Source organism: Prinia subflava, chromosome 1 (genome assembly GCF_021018805.1).
Source record: "Prinia subflava isolate CZ2003 ecotype Zambia chromosome 1, Cam_Psub_1.2, whole genome shotgun sequence".
In the NCBI taxonomy this organism is placed as follows: domain Eukaryota; kingdom Metazoa; phylum Chordata; class Aves; order Passeriformes; family Cisticolidae; genus Prinia; species Prinia subflava.
In genome coordinates, this window is record NC_086247.1 from 69562764 (window position 1) to 69585716 (window position 22953).

Here is a 22953-nt window from a genome sequence, read left to right on the forward strand (position 1 = left end):
ATTTTAATAACTGTTGCATATTCACACTTCATTAAGTTTTATTCAAATAGTAGCTTACTGACATTTTTTTATTTCATTCCATTTTCATCTTAATTCAACACAGAGTAAGAACTAAATACTCCTTCTGAAAATTAGAAGCACTGGAATACACTGATAATACAAAATCAAGAATTAGTAAAAAAAAAAAAAAAGGGTTATGGGGTTAGGTTTTCTAGTATGTCTGTACATATTTGGTGAAAAAACTTACCAGGTTTGTTTAAACTTTATGTGCAGCTCTTCATCAATTTAGTAAACACTAATGTTTCCTTGGTGAAAGAAAAGGGAGTAAAAAGCAAAAACTAAGATGTTGTTGCGTGAATCACAGTTTGTGCATGTTCACTAACCTGTGGGTAAAGCAGATGGTTTAAGCTACTTCTACAAAGTCAGTCCTCAGCAGTGATCTATTTATTCTTGAGTTCAGGCTATGTTAGTGGCACATATTTCAGCCTCTGTGAGGTAAATCCCAGTTATCCCTTTTGGCATATATAAAGCAATGTGCTATGTTGTTCATTGTTTACTACTTTATTTCATTCTGTTTAGTCTTAGTTTTTCAAGAAATATAAAAAAAATTGAATCCCATAGAATGACAGAACATGCTGCTACAAGTCACACTCAAATAATTCAATTTTTTTAGCAATCTGTCAAATATTCTTTTGACATAAGGGAATTTTTAATGCTTAGTTGCAATGTCCTGTGTGGAGACAATGTTGCTTAGAGGAGGATATGTGTGAGCAGTAGGATAACTGTCTTCAACTGTGATTAAAGTCAGTTCCTGAGAATGAATCACTCCTTTGGCTTAAGACATCTGAAATGAAAGCTGCTGTGTATGTTGCCTGTTTCCCTGCCTAGTTTCTATAATAGAAAGGAACCAATTTCATCTGCAGTCATGGACAGCCTGGACCTCTCTGAAAGACCATATTTACATTATACCTTGCAAAGCTTTGTTTCAAACCTGCCACACACAATGCCAAATGTACAAAAGCTATTTTTACCTTCACCATGCTAAGTCTCAGTCACTTTATCAAGCACTGTTTTCCTTTATTACCATCATTTGGGAAATGTACTGCACTACCTGTTAGTAGCTTTTACAAAGGAAAAGACAGAGATTACCCCCCAGATGATTACTCAGTAAAGAACTGAAAATACCTTAACCTTGAAAGATTTAATATACTTGCAGACAGGAATATCGAGGTATTAGACTCCTAATGAAATTTTGTTAATAAAAAATTAATCTTCTTGGCAGCCCTACCCAAGTCTATATTGTCTACTTGTATTCTGTGAATACAAGGGAAAATATCTGCAAGTGAAATGGTCCCTGGAGTTTATACAGTGCCTTTCATATGTGGCTTCAACTAATGGCACCTAAATGTCCAGCTGAGTGCATCACCTGACATCTTTTGACAGTCTTCCAAACACCTTGACAGAAAGCACTTTTCATTGTTTAATGCATATGCACTTTTCTTAAATAAAGGAAATGTTATGGTCTTTTGATCATTTTACTTCTGTAGCAATAAAAGAAATGTATTATAGTAATTAAATTGTAGTTGTTCAGGCCCAATTCCTAGCTATGTTTCTAATCTGATTTAAAGATATGTGGACAACATGAAATAAATTATAAATACTAAGTTATTGGTTTGTTCTAATTAATATAATTACAGATTGGCTTTACTTCAGCTATGTCTCTGGTTTCACAGGTCTGGGTTACAAAAGGAAATCATCCATGATCTTTTCATCTGTTTGAGGATAATCCGTCTTATCCTATTGTTATGTGTCAGAGTGCCTTAATATTGACTAACCTACCCAGGAAAGAGCTGAAATAACTATGTTAATTATTCTTTTCTGAAATTTGAGAGCTTCTGTTCCAATTGCATTAAAAAGGAAAAAAAAAAAAAAAAAAAGAAAAATGGGCTGGCTCTTAGGTTAGCAGAGGCCACAAGGGACACAAGGCCAGCAGGCAGGCACTGACCCATGGTCTGCTGCCCTGTGACACCCAGCCAGGGGAGAGATTTGTGGGCTGAGATCGAGGGCTGAGCCTGCGGCAGCACCGAAGCAAGGGGGGAGCTCCCTTCAGCCTGCTTCTCTCAGATCTCTCCTGCCCGGGGACCCAGGAGCTAAGGCTGACCTGCTGGTCAGGGATCAGGGTCCTGCAGAAAACTTCTTAAGGAAGAGTTCTGCTTAAAATAACAACAGAGAAATTAATGACTAACAGAAAGGACTCATGATGTCACTCACAACTGTTTTTCTCCTCTTTACAGAATTACATTGAAAAAGTTTTGCTGTGAATTTTCTTTATGAAATCTGACATTGGAAAACTGCATAAGAAAAAGTAGCAAGCAATAAGAAAAAGTAACAAAAAGATAACAGAGTAGGCTGCTGACTCAGAGCAACATATAGGGGTTTTTGTAGCTACGTGTTGCCTTTGAGTCTTATTCCTTTTTGACCACATGCCACACCAGAGAGGTACTTACACCTGATATGTGTCACCTGCTTTCAAATGGTGCCTGCCTTTCCTTCCTCTGCAGTAAAAATACTACATATGAATTATATACATATAAATATACATATATAACTTATTCTTTAATAACCTCATATCCTTATTGATACATAGAGTTCTCTAGAGAACTGTACCATATACAACTCAGTGAAACTGTATCACCCTTAGTTTAGAGCTAAGTCAGGACTGTCAAGGGGAAAGCATGCATTTTGCTTTACATTAAATTAGGTGTATGACAGAAAAAGTAAATTTGGATCTGTATTTATATTCTCTCCCTTCAAAAATAGTGAGTAAATGATCAATAAACTAAAAAATTATATATAGAGAGGAAATATTTTTTACATTTTGCTTATGAACTTTTTAAAGTGCCACAACACATAAATCCTATAAGAATTGTAAAGTATTAGCTATGTGTATCAACAGTGAATACACTCAGAAGTGTAATAAAACAAACATGAAGGCAGCAATAAATAATCATAAAATCCAGAAATTTTCACCCAGATCACCTCACCTTTCAAACTTCAACTTCTCTGCAAAACAGGTTTCAGAGTTATTTTAAACAAACATGAAGATAATAATGTTTTTATGTATTCTAATAGGCTTTGAAAAATTGTTTCCAGACTACAGTATTATAGTAATAAACTAGTTTATTAAGTGAGCATTCTTTCTTCAGGCAGTTCATCTCATCTGCATTTTAATCTTCCAATACAACCAAAGCTGTTTTATTATGACAATAAATATATTAGCCAGAATTCTACACTAGAAAATAATTCCAGAATATTTAATTCACTAAATAGAATACTGTATTAGTGGTATAATAGAATATAAAAGGTAAAATAATAAAACTAGAAGTTACCAAAACTGCTTTGGTTAACTAAAAAGTACAGTTTCGAAGAACAGTGGCAATTACTAGACCTCATTCTTGCATGGTCTTTTCAACAAGTGAGTCCCAAAGCACTGTGCAAAGTAAGCATCATTAGTTTTGCTTTTCAGATAAACAAAGTGGAAAAGGAAAAGCAACTTTCTAAAGTTGACCCACACATAGAACTGAGTACATGAAGGAATATCCTGAATATGAGTGCAGTAACAAAGGGGCCACACTGATTTACCAAAGATATGTGTGAGGGAAAGCAAACAGAAGCTGCAATAATTTTCTGAGTCAGCTTGTCAGGCTGTTTTAACTTATTTCAGTGTCCACCACAAAAATAACAGTCTAACTTTTTGTGGTTTTGGGTTTTGTTTTTTTTTAACTGAAAACATTATGAGGCTACATCCTGCTTACAGGAAAACTTGCTTCACACACAGCTACATGGAGGGACACATAAAGACAGACTGAAGTCAAAGATACCATTAAGTTACCCATTTTATTCTGAATAGATTGCACTGTGGAATATAAGGTACCGTAATCAAAGAGATCACTGAGGCCGAGATTTACAGTAATAAAAAAGTGGCACACTTTCACCACAGAAAAGCTAATAATTATTCTCAGAGCTACATGAAAACTATCAAAAATTCTGTAGTCATTACCTACATTGCAGAGAATCTGTTATAATGATTACGTCTATTAAGGAAAATAGACAATGTTCGTACGGTATGTTGAATTCAAATCAAGTGTCAACATAAAGCAATGTGTTCTATAAAATATGTGCCAGGACTTTAGTTTTGTTTTACAATTTCTGTGTTTTAGAATCATATAACCTTTTAGAATGGCAAAGACCTTTAATATCATTGAGTCCAACTGCAAACCCAGTACTGCTACGTTGAGGAAGCTTCTAACCAAGTGTTGTCTGGGAATATATTTTGATGATTTTGGAAATGACAACTTGATATCACCAGCTTTGGAAATGGCAACATAGATAAAATGTACCAGAGACTGGGAGACATACTTCTAAAAAAAAAAGAAATTTAAAAAAATTAAGGAAAAAACAACAACAAAAGCAAACAAACAAAAACCACAAATCCTCCCCAACCCCCCTCAAAAAAACCAAAACAAAAACAAAACAAAAACTAAACAAAACACAAAACACAAAAAACAAAAAAACCCAAAAAAACCCAAAACAAAAACAAAAAAAAAAAAAAAAAAAACAAAAAAAAAAAAAACAAAAAAAAAACAAAAAAAAAAACAAAAAAACAACCAAACAAAAAAAAACCCCACCAAAACACAACACCTGACCTTCAGAAAGAAAGAAAGAAAGAATGTAATAGCATTGTCTTATATTCTGCACTTCCCATAGTTCCATATCAGTGAAACCATTGGAAGGGAGAAAAAGCAGATAATATGTAATGGTAATTTCAGACAACATGCAATACCAAAAAAAAGATTGACAAGATTCCCTTTAGACAAAGGAAATCTCTGTGAGCAAATGGATAATTATGCTAGTACCCTTCTGACATATGCATTAAATCACTGCTCACAGATATCAGATGTTGAAATCTGATGATGAAGCCGTGGCTCATCTCACACATTTTGTAGTACAGAGTGAGAACTGCTTCCATCAGTTTTCATAAGTATTTTCGCACCATAACCATAAGGTTAAGGCTCTTTGAAAGACTTAGTAAAACATTTCCTAAGAACAGCTGTCCACCAGGTTTTGGATAGGGATTATAAATTACAAAGTCAAATGTACAAACTCTCTGCTTGCCTGAGATGCAAGTATGTCCTGCATGGCACTTCTCCTTTCTTAACCACTACCAACAGATTTCTTCCAGAAAAGTCCATATTACAGGACCAGTAGCTGACCACTAACAGGGAAAAATATTTTCATGTGCTTACTCTAATCACAGATGAGTGACAACACATGGCTCATGTTTTTCTGTCATCCAATGAACTTTTATCCTATAGGATATCAATAAGGCTCCTCTTAGTCATCCCAGCAACAAACACCAAGTTGATAGAAAACAGTACTCCAGAGTCATGTTACCTGGTTATCATGTCATATAGGAGACAACTGTAGCAGTTTTCACTTTCTTGCCATTAATGGGGAAATGGTAAGAGTTTGAGAAACTTCCTCCATTTACAGAGACTGAACAAGTTAATTGTGAGGCAATATAGAGATACACTGTGGCAAATTTATGTGCCATGGCAAAGGAATAAAATCTGTTTCATTTATCTCTTCATGTATATAGAAAGAAAATAAAAAGAAATTTTAAAAAGAGTAGATAGGTAAAAAGAGATAATGGTTATTTTGGGGAAATACTAAATAAAGAAATTGTCTATAATTGCAGAAATCTTACCCACTTACCAGCTCATATTCTCCTATTTTATCACTGATACTCTCCACATACAATTTTACATGTTATTTTATGATAGACCACAATAATTAAACCAGCTACTATTAAACACACATTGAACATATTCCATTTAGGAAAACTGTCCATCATATGAATTGAGATGTAATTTAATATAAGGGGTACTGCTTCATTTAATGCTAGACTTCAAGAATGGAAGAGGAGAACCACGTCTTTGCAGGAAAACCCCATCATTTCACAACTGCTGTGTAGGTTCTCATCTCACCCAGGCCTTGTGACCCTCATCTCAAAGATACTCACAAACTCCTACAGCAGAGCACCCAGCTCTCTAAGACAAGGGTCCTAAGTGGAATTCAGGCCACCTCTACACACCGTCATGGCTCAGTCACAGCCAAGTGTATCTTGATCAGGTCTAATAACACTTCATGACAACCTTGCTGATATGCAGTTAGCCTAATAATGAGTTTCAATATAAAGCTACTCTAATCAAAAAGATATAAAAAGATAATGCATTATTTCATTTAAATACTGAAAACATTTTTCTTCAGAATAGTAATTTTCCCTCTTCTTTTCAACCCCTCTTATTTACACATTAATTCTTCATAGAAAAGTGTTTCAGTAATGGCAACAGATTTTTTCTCACTAGGATTTTCAAAAATACCTATGGCTGTTAGTTACCTAGTCTCCTTTAGTCAATTTTGAAGCACTCAGATACAATCTTTGCCAAGACAAATCCAAAATATCATGTAAAATAAAAAGGTATTTTAATTTATTATCCAGCAGTTGCTGTAGCAGAGTATTTGCACTTGTATTTGATGATGCCATTAGCACTTTCTTTTGTGTGAAAACATTTTTTATTTACATGACTTTAGCCCAGTAGATTACTACAGATCCTGGTTCTAGCAAAAAAAAATCACTTAATGAAAAAACCATATCTTTAGTCATTGCTGAAGAAATAATGAGAGATTTCTCTCGGAATCCCATTAAAAGCAAACATAACAAACTGGAGAATTACTGCTATTTTCATTCTTGACTTTTCTCGAGGCCTTGGGGAATACACTCATTCATAATCATCTGCTGTTAATAAGATATTAATGCCTCATTTTCTCAAACATACAAACTCTGTCTCTGCTCTCAATTATTTTCTGCACAGTACTATGCAGTTGCAACATGCAACAGCTCGCCAGCTACCACAACAGAGAAATAAATAATCTTCCTGTGCAGCAGTGTCATGGAAGGTCAAATTCAACTAAGTCTTAGAGCAGCCTAAGAATCTCTGGCATAATTTTTTATTAGCAAATTGTTGTGTATGTCTTTTTGGTGCTCAGAACTTCCCTTTGAGCTATGACTTTATGGTTTAAGTTTAAATATATCCTACTTCCAAAATGGATAGAACCCTGATCAGGGAAAAACGCTGCACGAGTCATCCCTATTACTTGTGCTAGACAAAGAGCATGGATTACATACTAATGAACAATAATTAGCATGATTAGGTACAAGTTTTACAAGAAAAACAGGGCATTCATGATGCTGCTGTTGTGTGGATCACTGTGCTCTGACCTCTTTCCCTAGACCGTTGCTATTTGCTGTGCACTAGAAGGTTTCTACTCTCCTCCCTGATTCCTGCCTAGAAACTGGAGTGATTATACTGCTGTCAATTCAGTGCTCCATTGGCAAAAGGTTAGATTTTGCACTAGGATTTTTTGAGCATTTTTTCCCTTACCAGCATTGCTTGTTCTTCTCTGATAGTAACAAATGTAAAGTTGGTGAAGGGGCTCTGTGAGAGAAAAAGCTGTACTCACATGTAGCCACGAGTCATTATCTTTGATCTTCTAAACTTTTATCTTAAAGAGTTCAATAGAACACTGTACAGTCTTCACAGCAACAAATACCAAGATGTTAAAAAGTACTAATGCAGGGTATATTATTCCCAGATAATTCCCAGTGGGTGATATTTCCAGATAAAGCCTTAATAATACAATTTCCTGTTAAATCTCATGGGAGCTGAAGCAAACTCACTAGTCAGAGCTTTCTTTTCTCTTTATATATATCTATATATATATAAAATTAATAATCTCTTTAGGAAACATATTATCTTCTTAAAGATAAAAGACAGGCAGTATATTCAATATCCAAACTTAGCTATTCTGACTTTCAGTCTGAGATTAGACTTTACTGAATGCTGAAGAAAGTAAAGTGATAATAAAAAGTATTAAACAAATTAAATGATTGAAGGTGATGAAAAACCTAAGCTAACTGTAGAAGATATGTCATTTATATTTCTTAGCTGGAACTATCTGACAAAATGCCCAAAACTACACAGTTCTTGTATTACTACATCCAGTAGTTTAGAAACCATGAGTAAAATACTTGTAATATCTGCAAACAGCTGCAAAATAAACTGAGCGCTGAGACTACTTGGCTTGTTCAGCCTGGAGAAGAGGAGACTTATGGGAGACTTTTTTGTGGTCTACAAATTCTTTTTGAGGAGAAGAGGAGGTTTAGGCTCTGGTCCCTTCTGTCTCATGATCAGTGACAGGATCTAAGCAAATGGCCTGAAGCTCTGCTGGAGGAGGTTTATGTTGGATGTTAGAGCAAGGTTCTTCACCCAGAGGGTGGTTGGGCACTGGAACAGGTTCCCCAGGGCAGTGGTCACAGCACCAGCCTGAGAGAGTTCAATTTGGACAGTGCTCACAGGCACATGGTGTGACTCTTGGGGATGGTGCTGTGCAGGGCAAGGAGCTGAACTTCAGTGATCATTTTGGACCTTTTTCAACTCACAATATTCTACGATCCTGTGACAAACAGTTGCAAGTATCCTCTAGAAGGTTATAAGCAGTGCTTGGTCTCTCTCCAGGGCTGTCTGCAGTTTGAATGCTCAGCACCAGAGTCTTTTGAAATAATCTGGATCTCATATTAAACAGCATACTCACACTCCATTCCTCAGTTCTTCCTTCACATGCAGGTGAAATAAGAATTCTGGAGGGACCTGTTATAAGTATAGAGGTCTTTAACCACTAAGAAAAAGATCATACTGGCATCCTAAGCTTTAATACAGGCTTCTACAAGACACAGCTAACTTTGACTTTAACATTTCAGAACTTCTGCTGAGGATCAAAAAGGATCAAATATTGCCATCCTTATCACTTTATTGTGACATTTTGTTGTGTAAATCTAGTGGATTAGAAAAACCACATAAAAATTACCACACCAGGTATAATTCTAGCCTTGACTTTTGTAAGGACTCAGAATCATTCTTGACTCTTACAGAAAGTCCTTCAGAAGCTCTAGGCACTAGAGACCTGTAGAATGACATGGAAACCAAAGATGTCTTTTCCTATCCGTCTTATTAAAGCCATTTCAGAAAAAAATATGGGGTTTTTTTGAAGGCGAGGTTGCAGCTGTCACTGATACACACAGGTTTTTTCTCTTCAAGGCTGCTTTTGCCATTAATGTATCTAAAGTTATCTACGTGATTATGTAACTAAAACAAAAGATTGTACTAAGGCTTGGAGGCCTGCCACAAGGGAGCAAATAAATGCATGTTCCATAGATACATCAGTGCTAGCCATCTAAAATAGTACAAAGTGAACAGAAGACACAAGGTTAGACTGCTAGCATTTTTTCTTTCTTCCCCCTCCCTTTTTTCCCCTCTTAATTTAAAGTGAAAAAGGTCAGTTTGAAATGGTTGATAAATCCAAACCAAATGCTAAATTTCTCTGACTAGAGCAGCTGGCAGACTTGAGCTATTGGCAGTCCTCACCACTTCAGGAGAGATAAAGTCCTAAATTCAAGGGTGAAACTCTACCTGTGATGTGACAGCCTTTGTTTCTTGTGGATTGTTCTTTGTTCTCAGAGGAAAAAAAGAGAAAAACATTAAAAAGAAGTTCTACCATCTTCCCTTGCCCTACCCTGTATAAATTCCTTTTTTCTAATTTACTGTGTAATGTTAATAAGTTCTTCTAACATGAAGGAATATTATATATGGGTTTGTGTGTGTGTGTGTGTGTATCCTATGAATTTGTGAGCATTAGCCTAACTTTGGTGGTGAATGGTGCCACATTTAGTTGGCAGATAGTCACTACTGGGTTTCTCCAAGGCTCAGTATGATCCAGTCCTTACTGAAGATCTGGATGAGATGATTGAGTTTACCCTCAATAAGTTCACAGACAACACCAAGTTGGATGGCAGTGTTGTTCTGCTGGAGGGTAGGAAGGCTCTGCAGAGGGATCTGGAACAGGCTGGATCCATGGGCTGAGGCCAACTCATCTGGTCTTTACCTGAAAGAAGGCAGTAGCCAGGTGAGTGTTGGCCTCTTCTCCCAGAAAATTAGCATACTCCATCCCCAGAGGTGTTCAGAAATGATTGGACATGAGACTTAATTCCATGGTCTAGTTGAAAAGGTGGTGACAACTTAGAGGTTGGATTCAGTGATCTTGGAAGTCTTTTCCAACCTAAATGATTTTTTGATTCTGTAATTCTGAGTAGACTATGTTTTTATGGCATCAGCTTTGCAATAATTGGAACATGGCTCTGTTCCTTTTCCCTCCCACTACTGGCATTCTCCATATATTCCTACAGAGGAATAATGGCCAGCAGAATGGCCACTAGAATGACCAAAGACAGTGCTTTCAAAACACCATGCTCAAATCATGCAAGTAGCTAAATTCCAAGTGTGAAGGAGAAGAGCATGCAGTGACAGGGATGAGATTTTGTCCTTAGTTCAATCTCTCAGCAAATTTACCAAGTATGAGCTGGTCTCTTCTCTGAAACTAAGTAGAAAGACCTTTAGATATAACTACCTTCAGAGTAGTGAAATACATTGTCTGCAAGCACCTGCTGCTGATCTGGAAAGGAAGCCTACAGCAACCAGCTAAGCTTTCAGCATCTCATCTTAGACAATCATGTCAGAGCCAACAGTCATCCACAGCATCGGTTCATCCTCTCAGACTCTTTCACTTCTGTCAGAGTCCACTGAACCTGCAGGTGTGCTCCTGCACTGAAACTCCAGGTTTCCTGTGCAGAGAATTATGCCACGCTCCCATTATCCAGAGGGCTTTCAAGACATTTGGGTCTGTAATACCTACAGGTCTCTACAAACACCCACTCAGGACTCCTACAGAGACTGGAGAGGTGACAGAGATAAGGTCAAATGTGGCCTGGATCTCTCATCTGTAACTTCACAAAGGGCAATGAGGTTCCTCTTCTTATCAAAAGCAGTGCTCAGTGAATTTCTTCCACGACCATATTTCAACTCCTCCCTTGCAGCTGAAGACAAGCATGGTATTCCCCTTTAAACAGCTGTCTCTACACAGAACTTGTTCTGACAGCATGGTAATGGGAAACAGTATGAAACTAGACGGGGAAAAGAAAAGTGATAATTTAATGAATAGTGGTACTATTACCACTATCCTCATGGACAGAACAAACATATGATAGTGTAAGAAAGAAATAATTATTTTTATTCTCTTCAAGCAAAATTTTTATCCTTTATTTATAAACCACTCACCTAATATCCTGAATGCCACATAAAATAATAAAGAAATACTGCCTGTTAAATAAACTGTTCAGAGTAAGATCAAAAAATATATACCTTTTAAAAGTGAGAGAATGAAACTGCAGAAGAAATTTTATCATAACTTAAGGACACACAACGTAACAATCATCATTTATGACAGAAGAAGCAGGTGACATGACAGAATTAATTCATTTGCCCTATAATTAGCATCCCCTGCCATACGTCATCTGTTATTTTTTCTTGTTGTGCAAATGCTTATCTAATTTTCTTCCATTTTGACAAAAAGAAATAATTTTCAGCATAAAAACACCTGAGATGTGATTTTCTCAGTGGTCAAACATTTAATAACTTCTGTGTGTGGAGCTGCAGGCCAGAATTCAATGTCTGGCCTTTTAATAAATCATACCAGAGCAGTGTGAATGACTCTCAGTACTTTCAGAGATGCCAAATAAATATAAGGCCATATTGTTTTTTGTCAAACAAAAGACAGTTTATTGAAAGCTGATTGAAAGTGTCATTTTGTAATATCATACTCAATTAATGCAATACCCAAAGTAGAAAAAGAGTAAATCTTATATAAGCATTGCAAAGAAAGATTTTTGCAGCATAAAATTAACTATCACAGTATTAAAACACGGGCAAAATATTAGAATAAAAATAATGAACATTTACCTAACTCAGTCTATAATGGCAAAATATTTACAAATAAAAAGGTCAATTAAATTATTTAGAATTGAAGCATAATCTCGATTTTTAATATGTTTTGCCATTTTTAAGTACATCTGGAGAAATGATTAGCTTCACTAGTAGTTTTGAAAGAATCCTCAATTCCTGAGTAGCCTGAAAAAATATGTTAGTTTTCTCTTGATCCTATCAAGACTCATATGTTTATAGCACAATGAGGGAGGGAAAGGTGTTTCCCTGCATATTTACCTTATAAACATTTGTCACTGAAGACTGAAAAAAGGTGGTCCAGAAATTGTCCATCCAATGTTATTCAGTTTGCCCCACTTCTCTTAGAATTGGTGATTGTTTATGAAAGTATCTTTGATTAGCTACGCTTCCCACAAGGAGCATTCCTTATTATTGGATATTAGCATCCCTTATTATTATTCATCATCAGCATCAGCATCATTATTATTATTATTATTGTTATTATTATTATTATTAGATTTATTTTACTTTGTCAGCCTGCAGCAAGGTTGCTGAGGTAGCTACAGCACTGCTCAGCCACAGAAAAAACTCACCCCAGCACATCACTCTTTCTGGTTCTGGACCACATTTGCACTATTTGCATGGCAAGAAGCCACAGTCACATGCCAAAGAGCAGCAAGCCTTGGGGACACTAGGGCAGACACATAGGTTGTGCTATCTAGACTTGGGCCTGCTAAACAGACCAGACTTGCTGAAGGCAGGAAATTTGATGCACATAAGTTATTCAGCAGAAAGGGAGAGCAACTTCTTCTCAGATTAAGGTCATGCAGAGGACAGCTAGCCTCAAAAACTAAGCAACATTTGCTTTGGAATTAGGACAAAACAGAACCATTTCTGTGCTGAGTTAGTATACATCTCTTCCAGATTTTCATGTGTATTTTTCCCACAGGTGTCATAGGAAACTAACAGGTGTCTTCTAGAAAGCTCTAAGATGTATCTGCTATGTTATAACAAAATCAAGATGTCTGAATTCAAAGGGCTTACTATGAACCAGCAGAGAAACATGTAAACAGGCAGCACCCCTTTTAAAAGGGGATATGATAGGCTACTCCACTATATTTACTCATATCCTGAAGACATATCAATCTGATTTCTTGCTACATACAAATGAAGAAATCCATTTCTCTAAGCGGGTTTTTTTCCCATGTATTTTTAGGCTGATTCTCTAACAAAGGAGGGACTTTATATAACAGCACTATTTATCCACATGTCAGCTTTCTCCAAATAGTTTTTACTCCTTTGGACAATTTTAATAAATGTGACTGAGGCAGAAGTCTCAGGGTATGAGAAACAGGGAGAAGGTAGAGAACTGAATTAATGTCCCAGGGAAAAGGGAAGGGCAAAGGAAGATGTGAGCTCTGTGATTCCCCATCTCAGTGCAGGCAGGGCAGGCAGAAGCATCCCTCAGCAACACCACCTGTAGCACAGATTCAGGCACAGGACCTTTGGCCAATGGTAGAGATGGACAGGGATGGCAACTTGGTGGGAAGGAGGAGGAATAATAACAGTAATGGCAGGATGTATGGCAAGGCACTGGTAGGTATGCCAAGAAGGATTGAAGGAGGACAAAACAGGTGGCTAGAGTTGTAAAGGGGGAGGCAATAGACAGGTCACAAATCATATGAAAGACATTAATTCTGCTGCTCTTTGGGCTTTTTGGAAGCTGAGGAGGGGAATTGATTTCACTCTCAAATTGACTACACAATAGAAACAATGTTTGTCTATTAAGGAATTAACAGATGAAGATTACAAGCACAGGAAGCTTACCAAAGAATTGAAAAGAATTTGGGAGAAGTTTCACTGGATAAACTTTTCCTTCTTTGCAGAACACACTCATTATTCCACTGGTGTCCTCTGTAGAAACAAACCAATTGCATCCCCTGCTCAAGTACATAAAAATATAATTAATCTTTTCTTTTCCCAATTGCCTTCTTCTCTGATGAACAGAACTATCACCTCTGGATAAAGAACAGGGATTTTCTGAAATATGTCCTTGAGGTAATAAATGTCATCCTCTCTGAAAAGTAATCTCACTTCAAGATAACTAAATCTTTTTTCCATTTATCAAATATCAGAAAGATAACTATCCTTGCTCGCTATTTAAATTCCTCTGAAGAAATTGAATTCTCCCCTCACAAATAAAGATTGTTGCAATCATTTTCTCAAACAGTAACTAACATTGCAGTTTGGGAAAAAAAAAAAAAAGGCAGTGGATGTTTAGTGGAACAGTATAATCTGCAGGCTGAGGGAATCAAGCCATTTGTGTCCATATTTTATACCCTGGAAGAACTCAGGTCTAATTTCTTTTTTTTTTTTTTTCTCTTTAGTTTTTTAGTGTGGCTATGGGGGTGGAGAGGCGGGGGGTAGTTCATGGGTATTTCGTTGTCTTGCTTTTTTGGGGGGGGGGAAGGAAAGAGCTTTTCCATTAGCTAAATATATTAATTCATAGCAAAATTTTAATAAGGTTCTTCAGTCTACCAAAATTTGGATCAAAACAAAACAGGCTTATTTATAGCTCTGGTCTGCATCTGCATGTCATAGATGCGTATATGTGATGATTTTGCATCATACATACATTATTCTAAATCAAAGCACTGATTTGATTCCCCTCCAAAGCTCCACACAAAAAAACCTCAAAGTGATTGGAGTTATAAAATCATCATGGTGGTCTGAGCACCATTAAAACAACCCTATGACAATTTTCTCTGACAGGAAACAAAGTAAGAGAACGCTTTTCTTTTTCTACAGTCAGTTGTTTTAGAGAAAACAGTGATAAATCCTCTCTAATTCAACTGACATAAATCATTAAAAGCAATCTACCTGCATTATCTGAAGTCTCAACAACAGATGTGCTTCAGAATATGCTGCCTTAGAAAAATGTGAATAGAAAGGCTGTGTCATTCTGCACTCATATATATTTGTCAAATCATTTTTCTTAAGTGCTATGAAAGAGTTCTTTGTTTTGTTAAGATCAAAGCTTGATATAACTTCATACTTATAGCCTTGTACAAAACAGAAACAATGACCACACAGTTTGTTGTGGTTTTTTCCTGTTTATTCATCTTTACTAAAATTGATCATAATATTTTCAATTAATTCTTTTTTAAATATAAGGTAGTAATTGATGAGACACCATAGGAATTGACCAAAATCTCTCTCTTTTTATTCTCTATAACTTCCCCTTTTCCCCCTTCTGTTTTAATAATCTCAAAGTCTGAAAGGAATATAAGTTCTCCCCTGTAAGGCACTATTTGCTCATACAAGGCTGTTTCAGAGCTATGGCTAGCCAAGGTTGAGGCTATTTAGGCCATGCAGTGTCTCCCAGCAGGCAAGATTTTCTGAGAGACAGACAAGAAATCCTGGCTTTTCTGAAGATATGTCTATACCTCATGTCTCTTGTTTTAAAATGATGCTGTCACATTTTCCACTTAGTTGCATAACTGCATTTGAGAAAAAAAATATTTCTATGTACCCACAGAACACTTCTATAATGATGACAACCTCTAGCCAGGCTGCATTAAAGAGGCTGGGATTATATGGAAACAATAGATACGACAAGTCATTCCAGGAAGGACGTTTCTTCCCTCATATACAGAGAAGACCCTAAGTGGACAGGTCTGACAGTAGGTCTGTATTCTCTAGCAGTTCTAGGATGTGACTGGTATTTAATTACATTTGAGCTAAAGAATACGAAAATCACAAATATCTCATCAAGAATGTCTGTCTCATTCTTCAGGTGTGCTAAAATTGTGAGCTTTTTCAGGTTTCTAGGGCAGTTTGTTGCTGTTGTTGTTGTTGCTTTTTTCTGTTTTGCATACATTACCATTATCTCAAAGAGCATATTGGCTTCATCTCTGAAGTTTCAGTCAGCTCCTGGGGCGATATCAGCAGCACACAAGTGCTCATAATAAGCTTTTGGAAAGTGTAATGAGGAGGATGATTTCTCTTGGCTCAGTGCTAGAACACAACAATGGGATGTCATCAGAACAAAAGTTTGAATCACGACGTCTCATTTTCTTCCTTTCATTAATGTTTGGGGAGGAGAGGGTTGTTATGACAGCTGGTCAGTAGTGATTCAATTATATGCTCCATTCTGTGGACTTCAGTTCAAGACGTCCTTTGGCAAGCTGAGCAACTGCTTGATGACAGATTTAATAGCTAGGATTTGATAGAATATGAAAAAGGAAATGACTGATTTTGATAAACTTCTCATGCAGCATGCCTTTGAAGTTGTACTACTAGCTATGGAACATCCATTTCAACAAAACTTCTCATTAAGTTTAGTTCTGCTCTCTCCTGTGTAGTGAAAATTATATGTAACACATGCACGCACCTTGGCGTGAAGTGAATGTGAAATTGTATAGGTCAAAATGAGAGGAAAACCAAGCTCACAAGTGCTAAGTACTCGGAGTTGAAACTGTCCTGATGTAATGTTACTTTGGTAATGGCCATATCTCAAAAAAGAGGGAACGTTTCACTAAGGATGTCACATCAGGCCTGTGACTGTGCAGGAAAGGACACAAGGTGCCTTCCAAGAGCTTCAGTGACATCACTAAGCTCAGCTGTCTTTCGCTGTCTAGGACAGGTGAGCTTTCCCATTTCTGTATCTGAGCATGCTTGACTGCAGGAAAATAACTTCTTTCAGCCTTTAGAGTTCAAAGAACCTTGGCTGAAAGCTTTCCCACCCATCGCAAATAGAGAGTAACTGAAGTCAGTCCACTGTAAGAAGAAGACAATGGAACAAATCATGAGTCCGCAGAATCACCGAATCTGCCTAGCTGGAAAGGACTCGCAAGGACTGAGTCCAACTCCAGGCCCTGCACAGCACCATCTCCAAGAGTCACCCCATGAGCCCAAGAGTATTTTCCAAATGCTTCTTGAACTTTGTCAGGCTTGATGCTGTGACCACTTCCCTGAGGAGCCTGTTCCAGTGCCCAACCACCCTCTGGGTAAAGAACCTTTTTCCTAGTATCTGACACAAACCTCCCCTTACACAGCTTCAGGCCATTCCCTTGGGTCCTGTCCCTGGGCACCACAGAGGAGAGATTAGTCAGTGTCTGTGCCTCCTCTTCTCCTCATGAGCAAGTTGTAACTGCAACTGCAAGGTCTCCTCTCCTTCAGGCTGAACAGACCAAGTGACCTCAGCTGCTCCTCACAGAACTTCCCCTCAAGGGAAGTGAGGAAACGAGGATGGTTCTGCCCCTCACCATCCTCTTTTCTGGCCTTTGTACACAGTCAAATAGTTTAATATATTTCCTATGTTGTGGCACCCAAATCAGCCACCAGCACTCGAGATGAGGCTGCCCCAGCTCAGAGCAGAGCAGGACAATCCCCTCCATTGCCCAGCTGGTGATGCTGTGTCTGATGCCCCCCAGGACAGGCTTGGCCCTTCTGGCTGCCAGGGCACTGCTGGCTCATGTTCAGCTTGCCATCCATCAGGACCCCCAGGTCCTTTTCCATGGCACTGCTTCCCAGCATCCATACACCCGGGATTCATTCATCCCAGGTGCAGAATCCAGCACTTTCCCTTGTTGAACTTCATATGGTTGGTGACTGCCCAGAATATTACCTGAGTGGTGTGAAGACAGTTGTCTTGGTCCCAAAGTTTTGTACATTGGAAAGCATCTCTTCAGCCTTCTGAACCCTAAATCAGAGCTCAAATAAATTAAAGAGATTTTTTAAAGGGTTTGTTTCCCTAAAGAAGATATGTGCCCTGCATTACTGAACGCACTATTCTACATAATTACTCCAATGGAGGATTTCTGCTTTATACATGACCAATTCATAACTCTTTCTTCAGTATCAAAGTAGATCAAAACTAGCTATGATAAAGTAAAAACTTTAGATGAAGTCTTCTGCTTATAAAGCAGAAAACACAGAGATGAAACACTATTGTCTCATTTAAAAAATTAATGTCTGCAATATTACATAAGCACATTTTGCAAAAGTGAGCACCTAACAGGTGTTGGCTTCCCTAAGGAGTCATCAGAGTGATATGATAATAATGAACTAAACTGCAGTGATTAAAGAGACATTTTGATAAGAGTCTAACCAATCCAGAGAAATAATGTCATGTAAAGAAAAATCAAAGTTGCATAAGGCTAAATATAAGAAAGATGGTACTAATGTAACACTGAAGGCAATCTTTATGTAAGAAAGTAAGAGCAATAAAACTGAATATTTTTAACCAACAGAAGTTTAATAAAGGTAAAGATTCTGAGTGTCAGTTTAAGAAGAAAAATTAGCATTTTCACAACTGCAGAGTTAGATTTCCCTATAATATACTTTACTATCCTGACTTTTAGAAATACTTTGGGACAAATATTTAAATTTAATACATCAAAAAACATTTTGAAACACTGGCATTTTCTAGCAGATTTCATGTTAAAAATACTTCTGACTGCTGTCATAAGACACAGTCATAACAAAGTATATTTAGATAGAAACCAACAAAATACTGAGATGAGGTATGTTAGATATCACAATTTGTCCTTACTCAATTTTATCTAGTGATTTATCATTTTTCAAATTTATCTATTAATACACAGCCATGTAATTGGGTGTAATTTAATGAAAATTACAATGGGTGTAATTTAATGAAAATTACACAGTGACTTTCCCTAAGAAATCTCACTTAAATGTGTATATAACCTCAGGTCGTCAATTAGATAAGAATTATATATTCCAAATATCTTCAGGGGTGTTTTGCAGAACTACGAGCTCAAGGTAGCAAAATTCTTTTGCAGACTTCTAGCACTGTGATTCTTAATTCCCTTACACTTTTTATTGTAGTTTCTATATTAAGATATGTTCATTAATTTTGTCAGAAAAAGATCTGTCAGATGGTTGTGGTTATACACAAGTAGGAGTGTACTTTTTCCAGTGGTTGCTACACTAGCTATAATACAGTAGTTAGTACACTAATTACTATAACATTGTTATACTATAACTTCTAAATTATACCCCTCCTGTTAAATGTTGTGCCTAGGATGCGGTCAAAGGAAGTGAAGTGGCTGGAAATCACAGAAATTAAGTCACCATCAGAGCCCTTGAGCCATCTCTTGAGGCTGCTTACAGGCATACTGTCTCAAGCATCAAAAAATAACTGCAAAAATTTCCTAGAAAATGTTGATCAAATGTCCTCAGGAAAAAGTTTAGATTCTAAACAGCTGACCTGCTAGCAGGAAATCAGTCTTTTTGCACCAGAAGCAGGGAGTAAGAGGTTTTCTTCTTCACTGTTTCTGCATTTATGGCTGGTCATACCATACAAATTGCAAATGCTGCAGTATGCAATACTAAAGCTATAGTTTGAAAACAACATAACCCCAAAATAATGCAGCACATTGTTTGCACTTGGCAAGAAGTTTGTACAATGAAAACCTGACATGCAGTTCATCTGCCAATTCACACAACTCCTCAACAATCATCATAGTCCCTTCTTCCCCTGCCCAGACCGATGTGTTCTAGGTCACAAATGGTGATGTAAAAGATAGCCAAAACCTGAGGGCAATATTTCATAGACATACTCAACTGATGGTAACAAGATGAGATTGTAGAATATTTTCAAATAAAATTAATCAAAATGCTGGATTAGAGTGTCTTTGATGGAGCACATGTGGAAGGGGAGTTGATAACCCAAGATAATTTATAAAGAATAAGATTCCTTGCTCTGGATCTACAAGAAGCCATCAAAGATGCATGGGAAAATATTCCTTCTGTAATGTATGGGGTTTTTTACACAAATTTATTCACAAGTCCTTCCAAGTATATCCTCACAAACTGCCACACTAGAAACAAAATCATATAACTAGATGATTCTTTTATTCTACCAGAAATTTAATTTAATCTATTAATTTATGTGTTCATAAACAGCAGCTAATGACTTCATGGTGATCTCAGCTGCCCTGCCCACATTCTGTACTGTCTGATGCTTGGAAACTGACATCTCTTGCACCCATTATACAGATACAAACATGCACAACAAAATATGGTTTATTAAAACTTTCACTTACACAAATCAAGGACTCAGCTAAGCATTCAGCACAACAAATCATTCTTATTACAGTCATTGCTTCAGTCAAATCAGACAATGAAAGATTTAACCTGTTATAGAGACAGGAAAATACACCTGATTTTAAGTCTTTTTCTTCAAAAACAACACTCAATTAAAAAGCATACTTCTTTCCAAAAAACACTCCATCATGACTACTAAAGAGAAAAATAACCTTTGCCATGAAACATGTTTTCTTTACAAGCCTTTGCTCTCAAAATATTTTGTTGCTGCTAATTTTTTCAAAGATCTTTTGAAACAGCTATGTAAAATATTCACTGTAATTGCTTGAATCAGTTTGTAAGGACCAAAAATAGACATAATTGGAAGAATATCAAGATAAATGCAGAAAATATTAAATTTTCTAAATTTAGTCTTTTTTCGTGTGGTGAAGGGCTCTAGAAATTAGAATTAGTAGCTTAGAATGGCATGAAGTACCACATTTTTGTAAAAGTTCATGCTTAAATAAAACTGTAGAAAGATGGTGAAAAAAAGAATTCTCCCACCCTAATCCATCTCTTTTCCCAGTCATTTTCCTTTACGAGGCAGGAGCAGTATGCCCTTCATCTTTGGTATAGCAGCATTCAGTTTTGCCTGTACTGCTTAGAAGACACAAGCCATGTCTGAAAAGCAGTAAGAGCTTGACAGATCAAGTTTGGGTGCACATGTAAAGAAAACACCAAAAGAATGAGGAGCAGCCCCTTTGACAACAGTCCTTAGGACTTGGAGGAAACAGAGCAGGAGTCCTCTAATTTCATGCTCAGAAAAGCCTTCACCCAAGATCCCTCATTGAACTGATTTTAGTCTGCCATGAACACCCCAAACTCTCCCTGTCTAGAAGTGCAAGCAACTCCTGGTTGAAACAGCAGCTATGCCTTTTGTTACATGCAGCTTTCACATTTGTGGATATTTCCATAAGAAAACAATTGCAGATGAGAAACAGCTAGACAATGTCATAAAGCGTGAGGAAAAGTCTTTTTAGATAAAATCGAGTTTTACAGAGAGAGTCTGTTTTTATAGAGATGGGCAAATAACCTTCCAACCTCTAATGCATGCCTGTAACTTCAATCCAAAATTGCAGCCAAAGGCTAGAAATTATTTCCCTAGTTCATGTAGCAGATAAAATCCCAGGCTATATCAGAGTACAGGAAAGATAACAGTTACATCAGCATTTTCCAGTGAAAAGAAACTAGAGTTCTCTCGTATTTTTTCTTTTACATCACTTCATCAGGCAAAATCTCAGCAAGAGTATTCAATGTTCTTCTAACATGTGGATTACCTGTACCAGGTAGGACATTTGTTCTATCATGACTGTGGGGAAATTATTATATTAACAGGAAAACAATCCAAACAAACACAAAAGCCCACTTAAAATTTCTAAAAAAAACACCCACAAACCTCCTTTAATTTCTAGCAGTGACACTCTTTAAAGAGTTTTAAAGAGGTTTAAAGTCTTAAATGCCTAACCACATTTGAAAAAAAAGGACCTGAGCATCTAAACATCTAATTGACTCAAATATATTAGGAAATTGTACACAGGACTAAACTAGATAGCTTTTTTTTTTTTTTTTTTTTTTTAATTGCTACTCAGAACCATTTTAAAACACACACCTCTTGGGTTTTGACTGAATATATTTTGTATAGCATTGTTGTGAGCCCATTGATCATCATTCTTGCTCTATTGCTCCCACCTGAAAAGAATGAGCCTGTAATTGAAAAGGCAAATTTAGCATTTATATTGGTAATAACACAGTTTCATTGTCATTCTCCCCAAAAAGAATTTGAACATTATGGTGAACCACATCTCATTGATAAGTGAATGGAAGGGAAGTAAAGCTTTCTCAGTACGAGGTCCCCATGAGCCAAGTCATTTGTTTTTTGAGCAGAGCCTTGTATTGTGTTGTAACAATTACTTTTGCTCCCAGATATGAGAGCTCTTTGAAGCAGTACCTGAGAGACACATGTGATCTACATCAGCAGAGGAGTAACAGTGTTGGCTGATAAAATAACCTCATTTGCTCTGCACCTGATAATTCATGGTTGTGGGGATTTTTTTCCTCTAGTGGTGAAAGCTATCAACTCTGATTTGAATAACTTAACTAGAAGAATAAATTACTTAAATACAAATCACAGTCTGAGATTAGAAATTTCTTTTAGGAACTTCTGTTCAAAACTTAGTGGTTTGGCACTTTTTAGCTAGCTAGAGATCCCAAAAGAGTTTGAATGGTCTTTTTACGCCAGCAGGTTTAAATATATGTTATTCCAGGACACCTTTTTAGACTAAAAACTTTCAGTAGGCTCCTGAAGTAAGCCGACTGTGATTAGAAGAATGGAATGGATAAATGCCCACAGCAAGGCAGTGAAACTGTCTCAATTTATCATAAGTTACAGCTAGCATTTTAAGGGAAGACACATGAAATTCAAGATGAGAGAATAATTTCCAGGAAATCATTCATATCATAAAATCAACAAACTTACAGACTGTCACTAAGTGGTTTGGCTACTTTTCAATATTCTATTGTGCAGAGTAAATATGTACTTATACCTAAACCAGAAAAACAACCCACTGTGTTCCTCTAGCTACAGGCTTAGAAAAGTATTTTCTGAGCTAGCATAAGTTTTAAAATATCTTGTTGGCTAGGATTATACTTGAGTGATTTTTTACTTTTTTTATTTTTCAATATGTATTTGTGTTTTACTGTTTTACTGTTTTGTAAAGAAACAGTCTTTTCCTACAGTTGTACCAGAGTACCCAGATGTCTCATGAGTTCAGAGCTGAGTAACACACATTGCAGGAGAATGGGGGGAAAAAAGTAATTTTAAAGCTTCTGTGTATTCACATTCAAACAAAAAAAATCCATGCATATTCCAGTACAAGTCTGTTTTGCT